The sequence below is a fragment of the Tenebrio molitor genome, chromosome 7 (genome assembly GCF_963966145.1).
Source record: "Tenebrio molitor chromosome 7, icTenMoli1.1, whole genome shotgun sequence".
In the NCBI taxonomy this organism is placed as follows: Eukaryota; Metazoa; Arthropoda; class Insecta; order Coleoptera; family Tenebrionidae; genus Tenebrio; species Tenebrio molitor.
The window spans coordinates 22,322,064-22,332,000 of record NC_091052.1 but is presented as its reverse complement, the minus strand read 5'-3'; the positions used below and the strand labels follow the sequence as shown (position 1 = coordinate 22,332,000).

General features: G+C 27.6%; 2 long non-coding RNA genes across 2 annotated transcripts; one reads left to right on the top strand and one right to left on the bottom strand.

Annotated features, from left to right (window-relative positions):
* Positions 1-3,616: 3,616 nt before the first annotated feature.
* Positions 3,617-5,009, bottom strand: LOC138134632 (uncharacterized). The gene is made up of 2 exons (XR_011160781.1): positions 3,945-5,009; positions 3,617-3,889 (listed from the first exon to the last, which is right to left on the bottom strand). It is a non-coding gene; the product is annotated as an uncharacterized lncRNA (long non-coding RNA).
* Positions 5,010-7,775: 2,766 nt separating this feature from the next.
* LOC138134631 (uncharacterized) lies at positions 7,776-8,958 on the top strand. The gene is made up of 2 exons (XR_011160780.1): positions 7,776-8,111; positions 8,164-8,958. It is a non-coding gene; the product is annotated as an uncharacterized lncRNA (long non-coding RNA).
* Positions 8,959-9,937: the final 979 nt, after the last annotated feature.

Here is a 9,937-nt window from a genome sequence, read left to right as displayed (position 1 = left end):
CGTTTGATATCAGTTTAATATCAACAGTAAGAATATTTTGCTAAAGACTTTTAATATGAGTTCATTTTTGCAAAGTGTTAATGAAGCAACTTTTTTCGTGCCGTTTGTAAAATCAAGCCAGCTGGAAGTTAATAAAAAATTTCAAGTTAATCGGTTTAGTAAAGAGGATTCACAGTTTGGTAAACAAATTGTGGTTGATTGTGGGGATTTTAAAACATCCTTACCCCAGCGTTTTACATCGCAATTCACTGAAGAGGCCATTACAACTCTCAACCAGGAGTTAAGAGACGGAAAAACAATTTTTATGATTAGTCGGGGGAACGTTGGCAAAACAACAAATATATCTTTCATTGAAGAATAAAGGTGACAACAATGAAAAATCAGAAGAAATTTGTTCAAGATCTGAAAGTAGTGAATAAGAAGAAAAATTTGTTATTATTGTCACATATACAGTCAATAAAAAACTTAAAATATTTAATTGCAATGTATGAAATTAATAAAAAAATTCAAAGTGTTAAAATATAAATAAACTTTTATAAAAGTGAATATGTGGTGTTTTGTTTGTTTATGAGTGGGGAATAAAATTTGATTATTTTATCTTAATTAAATGACAAGAGCTATAATCACAATAGAAAAAACAATCAATAATGAAGAAAGTTAAATTTAGTGATAAAGTTATTATTCATAATTTAGATGACACTGATGACTTTCGAAAATCAGCCTGGGAAATGTATGCTAGAGATAGATTAAGATTTCAAAAACGAATTAGTGAATTAAGGAAAATTATCGATCCTGTGTTAAATAATCTATTAATGAAACAAAAAATAAAGAAAGATGTCAACAAAACACTGTGTTAAATAAGAGCCACAGCATCCGACTGTGTTGGGTGAAATAAAAAGCGATGACAACAAAACATCACATGAAATAGGAGACACATTATCCGGTTGTGTTGTTTGATTTTTTTTTATATTTTAATAATAATTTTTAATTGAAAATTCTCTGTACTTTAGGTTACAAACAATGTAAAATAAAACAAATTTATTTTTTAAGTATATTTTTTATTTATACATAAAACTATACACTAAAACACATTTTATCTACTATTTTTTCTAATTTTTCTAATTCTACTAAATTTTGTTTTTTTTTCCTAACTAATTGTTGCTTTACCACTAAATATTTGTTAATTTTTTGAATTTTTATGTCAATTTTTTTATTCATTTTTATAATATCCTGATACATATGCTTAACTTTAGTTTCAAATTCTTGTTGAATTTGATCAACTGAAGATTTTTCATCCTCCATATAAAATGAGGAAGTCGAGGAACATGGAGACGCCTCTGGAGGTGTTGTAATTGTTTTGCCCTTGCCCTTGCCTTTACCCCTAGTTGGCGGCTGGGTGGTAAAGGCCTCCGCTTCCTCATTGTCGTCCACCTGTTCCATAAATCCAATCTGAAAATAATTAAGTTTCTATTATTAATAAAAATTACAATTTTAATAAATATAAACTTATCAATAATCAGAAAAATTTGAATAAAAAAATTACCTCTTGCAACAATGATTCGGAATCAATCAATGAAGGTAGACTAAAGTTAGTTTCTTCATCCTCCATAGGCTGTTGATAAATTTTATTATTAGTTATTAATTTAATAATAATTAAAAAATACATACCTTAATAACTTTATTTTGAAGGATGTTCACTTTTTGAGTAGACATTTTTTTTTTCGTGAAATTACCAACAATTGAACAAATGAAAACTAGTAATTGAAATAAACAAGAATCATGATTTATATAATAAAAAAATGCAAAGTTTACAAAAAACCCCAACAATTTTTCTGCATGTGCCTTGGTCGTTTAAGTCTACCTCTAAATGGGTGGGGGCTAAGAGTGAACGAATGAAACGTCTTATGTGATAACGCGTAGATGAACAGTGGGAGAGAACGTTAATTACTCATTTGTAGCATAATTTTTTATGTTACCGCCCACAGACGTACAGAGCCATTACAGAATGATTTCTTTTGTATTTATTTTGAATGTGACCAACCCCCAATAAAAGTTGCACCAAAGAAGATGAATGCACCCTTAAATGAAGAGATTGAAGGAAAGAAAAATGTGCCAATTAACACAGGACAACATAAAATGTTTACAATTGAAAATGAATTAAATGCCGATATTGGCAAAAGTTTATTAGGAAATAATTTTGATTTTTATTTTGCTTTTATGGCTGTGTACATTTTCAATTGGATTGGATATTTATTGGTGATAACATTTTGGCACAAACTTGCAGCAAAATTTGGTGCTCTATCAGGACTTGGATTATCAATATCAAAGTGGACGTTTTTGATTCAATATTCAACAGACTGGATATTAAAAGACTACAGCTGGTTTTGTTGGCTTTTAATAATTTTAGGATTAATCGTTTGCATATTTTCATGTAAACGATATTTAAAAATAGTAAGGAACTGGGACATGCTGTCTGTTAATCAACAAATAACTTTAATTTTTAATTAAGTTTCAACCAATGTAATATTTATAAATGTCATGAATAAAATATTAAAAACAAACAATCGTTTAATTTTTTCTTGATTTTTATTCGTAATATGTATTTGTAATTTTTCACTATACAAAATTACATTTACAATATAAATTCAAACAGCAAATATATTTGAAAGGGTGGTTTAAGATCAAAAATAATAAAGGAAAAAAAGCTGCATATAGACGATTGAAATTAAATGAAACAAAATTGAAGTTAATAGAATCATAAATATAACCTCAAATTATATTTTAAAGAAAATTTTTTGAAACTTTATTTCGTAAACGGTACGTTGGAGCCCAAAATAATAGAGGAAAAAAAGTTGCAAAAAGTTGTTATAAATCGAATGGTAAAAACTAAAAGTTGATTGATTCACGTGCATAAGCTCAAATTACAATTAAAGAGTAAAATTGTAAAACTTTAATAGCGTTTATCTCAAAAACTATTCGTTTTATTAAAAAATGATCTATGTAAAAAAACATGCGCAAAGAAATGGAAAATCGATTTATTTAAATCAAAATTTTTTTAGGGTTGATCATTTTGTATTTTCTACACCGTTCAATATTTTTTGAATTTGAGTTTTTATTTAAATTTGTGAGTTTAAGCGATGAAGTTTGATATGCAACTCGATATGGTTCTGACAACATTTAAAAAATCTACCCTTAGCTTAAATTAATTTAATTTTGAGATAAAAATTTGAAATTAAAACCACAAGTAGCATTTTTTATGGAGAATTCAAGGATTTAATTAAAAAAAATTTAAAATGTTTTTAAGTGCCTTTTTTTGGTAAAAAAACATCACTTTTTAAAGAAAAAAAATTAAAAAAGTAACAATTTAAAAACATGAATTTTTCTAAATCCAACCATCATAAACATTTTAAAAAATAAAAATGTTTTAAGTGCCAAAAAGTATAAAATTAAAGTCATTTCCGCCCGACCAAAAACGGGGGTTAAACTTTGTTACTGATGTAGGTTCTCCTAAGATATGTCTCATAGCTGGATTGAAAAGTCAGGACTTTTTTTTTTTTTTTTTTTTTTTTTTTTTAAGTAGGGGTGTTATATGGTTATTTAATAATAATAACAAAGATAAAAGTATAAACATTTATTTATTTATTCTCAAATACATTATTTTCATCGCAATCATCCCAATTTTCATCATCGGGAGTGTAATTTACTTGAGGGATGACAATTTTTGGTCTCTTCTTCATTTCTTCCCATAATCTTTGCCGTTCCGCAGCACCCTCTTTCCACTTGCGGTCCATGTCTTTCATGTACTCCTCACGATGAGCCTTGTACATGTGGATCGACAAACGATGCTCCAAGCATTTATGGAAGGGGTTGTAGGGACATTGAACAATTCCTTTAAAATAATAAATATATGAAATACAGTTTTATATTAAAAAAAAAAAACTTACCATTTTGATTATTGCAACTATCAAAATTTTGGAAATTCATGGTTGTAGTACTCGCAAGTTGACAATTATCAAAGTGTATAAAACTAAGCCAATTACTGCTATATTTATTTCAATGTCCCCACTCTTGTTACATCCCTCTTTTTGTCTCCCACCAACTTTTAAAGAAAGAAACATTTTGCTTATCTTCGGCAAAATATATCCCAATTTATTTTTACTTTAGGTAATTAACATGTTATCACCATTATTTTATTCTTTTTATCTCACTATAAATAAGAATCTTTTTTTGAATATTGACATTGTTTGTGCAGCTTCTTTATTAAACTTCAATGGAAACCGTCACACGTTTATGTAAAAGAGTCTTAAAAGTGGTACGTGAATATTTCTCAAAATTAAAAACTATAGATGAGTTAAATAAATTTCAAATTCATATAAATAATACAATCAAAATTGTTAATAAAGCAATAAAAAACAAATTGCATAAAAATAATGTTTTAGAGTCACTTCATTCTTTAGAATCTAGTTTATCATATTTAAAATATTATCGTTTAAAATTAAAAAAACTTAAACAAAATTTAATTTTGAAAACGGGAGGAAAACTTTCAACTAATTTAAATCGAAATTGCTCTAATGTAAAATGGGAAAATATTGAATCAGCTTTTAATGGAAGAATTCGTACTGGTTTTATATCAACATTAAATATAAAAGACCCTTTAATTTTTTTCAATAAAGCTTTTAAGTGTTTTTCAATTAAAATTAAAAAAATCTTAAAGGAGTCTATGATAAAAGTGAATGTTATTTTCTCCGCTTATTTCATAAAACCTCAAACTGGTGAAATTGACATAAAAAGCTTTTGCACAAAAAATGTTCCAATTGACACTTCAACTAATTTAAAACGGTGGTACAAAGAAAACGTTACCGATAAATTAATGAATAAATTAGAAGAGTTTGCAGAAAAGGATTCTGGATGGGCTCTTCATGAAGTTGTAGGGCTTAAAGTAAATATTAACAGGTATGATCCATTAAAGATAGGTTTTTCAACGTTTGTAACTGTACCAAATTTTATTAAAAAAAGACATGCAGTAATTAATGTTGAAAATGATGATAATTTTTGTTTTTTATGGTCAGTTGTATCTGCTTTGTATCCTGCAAAGAAAAACGCTAATAGAATTTCTTCTTATCCACATTTTAAAGATGTGTTAAAATATCAAAATATCCAGTTTCCAATTACAATTAAAGATGTTAGAAAGTTTGAAAAACATAACAATCTTGCCATTAACTTATATTGTTTTGAGCGTTCAAAAATTTTGCCTTGTTCTTTAAGTTCACAAACACATAAAGCTGATATTAAAGTTATCAATTTATTAATGTTGCCAATTAATACTAAACCAAATTTGTCTTTTGCTTCTAAAAAGTCCTTACTTTATCACTTTGTGTGGATTAAAAATTTATCTCGTTTGTTATCTAAACAATTATCAAATCATAATAATAAATGTTTTGTGTGTGAGAGATGTTTAAATTCTTTTACCACTGACAATCTACTCCAAAATCATTTGCGTTATTGCCTAAAGTCAAATCAATGTTGTGTCAAATTACCTGATGAAACAAAGAAATTTTTGCAGTTTGAAAATCATTCTTATAAAGAAAAAGTTCCCTTTGTTATATACGCAGATTTAGAAAGTATTTTAGAAAAGGCATCAGACAATAATTACTCTACCAAATCTAATTCTAAAATATATCAAAATCATGTTGCATTTAGTATAGCCTATTATCTAAAATGCTCTTATAACGATTCATTCTCTAAATTTAATATTTATCGTGGTAAAGATTGCATTCAGTGGTTTGTTAAAGAGTTGGAAGAAATTTCACAGTTTTGTGATGAACAGCTTAAAATAATTTTACCAATGACAACAATAACAACAACAACAACAACAACAAATGACAATTGTCACATCTGCAAACAAACATTTCAACCAAACCAAATGAAAGTACGAGATCATAATCATCAAACAGGAGAATTTCGTGGTTTAGCGCATCAAGCTTGTAACTTAAATTATAAAGATGCTCATTACATTCCTGTTGTTTTTCACAACTTAAGTGGATATGATGCTCATTTTATAATTAAAGAACTATCAACACAGTTTCAAGGAACAATCAAATTGCTACCTATAAATAAAGAAAAATACATTTCTTTTACTAAATATGTTGCAGGCACAAATGTATCTTTACGATTTGTTGATTCTTTTCGTTTTATGTCTCAAGCTCTAGGAAAACTTTCATCAAATTTACAAAACGAACAAAAATCTATAACAAAATTATTTTGTAATACCGAAGAAGAATTCTTGTTATTAACAAAAAAAAGGTATATTTCCTTATGATTACATTGATTCATTTGAACGTTTAGAGGAAACCGTTTTACCTTGTAAAGAAGCACTTTACAGTGAACTTACTGAGGAACCTATTAGTGACAGCGACTATTATCATGCTAAAAAAGTTTGGGACTGCTTTCATATTAAAACAATAGGAGAGTATGCTGATTTGTATTTAAAGACTGATGTTCTTTTACTTGCAGATGTTTTTGAAGCTTTTCGTGATACATGCAAAAAAACATATGATTTAGATCCTTTACATTACTTTACTACTCCCGGACTTACATTTGATGCTATGCTCAAAACCACAAATATAACATTAGAACGTTTGATGGATATTGATCAAATATTATTTATAGAAAAAGGAATAAGAGGTGGTGTATCACAGTGTTCAAATAGATATGCAAAAGCAAATAATAAATATATGAGAGAAAATTTTATACAAAATTTAGACAGCAAGTACTTAATGTATTTTGACGTGAATAATTTATATGGTGCAGCAATGTCAGAATATTTGCCATATGGTGAATTTGAGTTTTTAGAAAATTTTAACATTCAACAAATATTATATACCTCCAATACTTCTCAAATTGGTTACATACTTGAATGTGATTTAGATTATCCCATTTGCATACATGATATGCATAGCGATTTACCATTGGCGCCTGAACATATGGTGCCACCAAATTCTACATCCAAAATTAAAAAACTGCTTTTAACATTATTTCCAAAAAAAAATTATATTATTCATTATAGAAATTTGAAAATGTATTTAGACCTGGGAATGAAATTAACTAAAGTTCACAAAGTTTTAAAATTCAAACAATCACCATGACTTAAACAATATATTGACTTAAATACCAAACTCAGGCAACAGTCTAAAAATGATTTTGAAAAAGATTTCTATAAATTAATGATTAATGCTATTTATGGTAAATGTATGGAGAATGTTAGAAAACATAGAGACATTCGATTGGTAACGAGATGGGATGGAGGACGCTGGGGACTACGCGCATTAATTTCAAGACCTAATTTTCATAGCTCCATTATTTTTGATGAAAATATTGTTGTTGTTGAAATGAATAAATTAGAAGTTTATCTGAATAAACCAATATACGTTGGTTTTAGTATCTTAGATATTTCGAAAACTTTCTTATATCATTTTCATTACAACTATGTTATTAAAACCTTCCAAAACTCTGCAAAATTACTTTATACCGATACTGACAGTTTAATCTATGAATTTAAAGTTTATGACATATATGAATATATTAAAAAAGATTTTCATCTTTTTGATACCTCAGATTATGAAACTAACAATATTTATAACATTATACAAAGAAACAAAAAAGTACCCGGCCTTATGAAAGATGAAAACAATGGTAAAATTATGTTAGAATTTGTTGGTTTAAGATCAAAAATGTATGCTTACACTGTAGATGACGATAAGTCAAAAGAGTATTTAGTTAAAAAATCAAAAGGATCTACAAAATCTTCAATAAAAGCCATCACATTTAATGATTATAAAAATTGTTTGTTCGATCAAATAATTTTAGAAAAAGTACAAAAGTTAATAAGATCTAAAAACCACAAGGTCTCATCTATCAAACAGAAAAAAATTGTCTTAAGTCCATTTGATGATAAACGTATTCTTAACTTTGATACAACTGACACTAAGCCTTGGGGCTATATGTATCAAGCGACACCTAACAGAGAAAAAGAAGAAGAAAATATTAATTATGAGTAAAGTACATATGTGTACATAAGTAAATAATGGAAGGGATATCAACTACAAAATGAGGTACTGCATACAAACTAGCAACACAAATAATTTTATTTTATTGTTGTTGCAGTGCTAACCAGTGTTTCCAAGATGGATCTTTTGTTACAAATCAAAATCGAAGCCCAAGATGCTCTACAGAAAATTTATATGAAACATTTAAATAACCTGATCCTGTATGAAGACACTCATCAAACGAAACTTAAACTTTTTACTCTGATGAACCGAGAAGACTTTATTATTCCAAGTGAAATTTTTCCAAAAATGTCTCTTTACATAAAAAATGCTAATGTTGAAATATTTGTAAAACTGTTACACAAAAGAAAATTTTTAGATAAGTATGTACACACATTTGTAGATATCTGTAGGAAAGAAAATGTAAGTTTGCTTTCTTATTCGAAATTATATGCCTTGTTAACTGCTCATGGTTTAGAGAAAAATGTATCACATATTTATTATCTGTTAGATTTATTGTCCAACCACAATTTGCAAAACATTTGCACAAAGGAATTTCCATTGTTGAATATTTTGCAAAACCATCAAACTGTTGTATCATGCATTGATCAATTTGTATGTAATGTTTCATACATAGCTGACTACAAAAAGCTTCAGATAGCGATTTTGTCGTTGAAATTAAATAAAGATGTTTTATATAGATTTAAGCCTCATGAAAATGTTAAACACTCCCAAATATTACAATGGGTAAAGGAAAACATATCCAAAGGAAACAGCGATCCAGAGGCTCAGCTAGGTTGGACTTGCGGTCCAGACTCAGCGAGATGGCCATCAACAAAGCTCCAGGATTATAAAGAAACTTTGACTCTGTTAACATTATTATCATCTATTCAATAAAACACTTTTCATATTTTTTTGTCTTTTATTTATAAATTTTCTTACATAATTAAGGTGCTACAACTATTTATCTTAAATACTACCTAAGTAATAATAACAATAACTAAATAAATAAATAAATACATGGGTACCTACTTATAACCTATCTAACTAAAGATATTATGTTTTTAATTGGTATATATTTAGCTATTCTATCATGCAAAATTAAACAATAAGCAGTTGTTTTATCAGGTATATTTACACTTGTTTCAAATTCTATTCTAATATCCACTGCACTTCTTTTTAATTCTTCGTTTTGTTTAGAACAATCAATCACTGCAATTGGTGCAATATCTTTAAACTCTTTTGGAGTAAAAATAGGTTCACTTTCTTTGTAAAGAAAAGAATTTTGAAAATTAGTAAACATTTCATATAAGAGAGCATATTGATTGTTAACAAAATTTATATTTAAATTGTCATATGGATAATGTGTATCATTAAGGAAAACTTTAATATTTCTTAAATAACAATGATCAAAACGACTACAGTTTTTAGTAAGTTGATTTTTTCGATCTGTTTGTAATGCAAACATTACATATTGAGGTTTTTCTATAGCAGATTTAATAGCCCATGTATGTTTTTGTGTTTGAGGTAAAACTGGATATTCATGTAATTCTCGACTTCGAAAAGGAATGTACAATTCTTTTGCACTTTTAACAATATCCAATAATTTTAATTGTTCTTTTATTGTTGTTGTAATATGAGGAACTCTCCATGATATTTTTTCTAAAGACAATTTTACTGTCTTATCTAAATCATCATCAAGCAAAAATGCATTACTATCATCACTACCGCGACGTAGTACTAATTCTTGTCGAGCATTTACCAAAACTTTTTTAAAGTCTTCACACAAACCCAAAACCATGTGAAGTGGAATTATAACATCAAAACTACCACTCACTCCATCAATAATAGTAGATTGTTCTTTGGGAAACCAACCACTGTTTTGAAGAGCC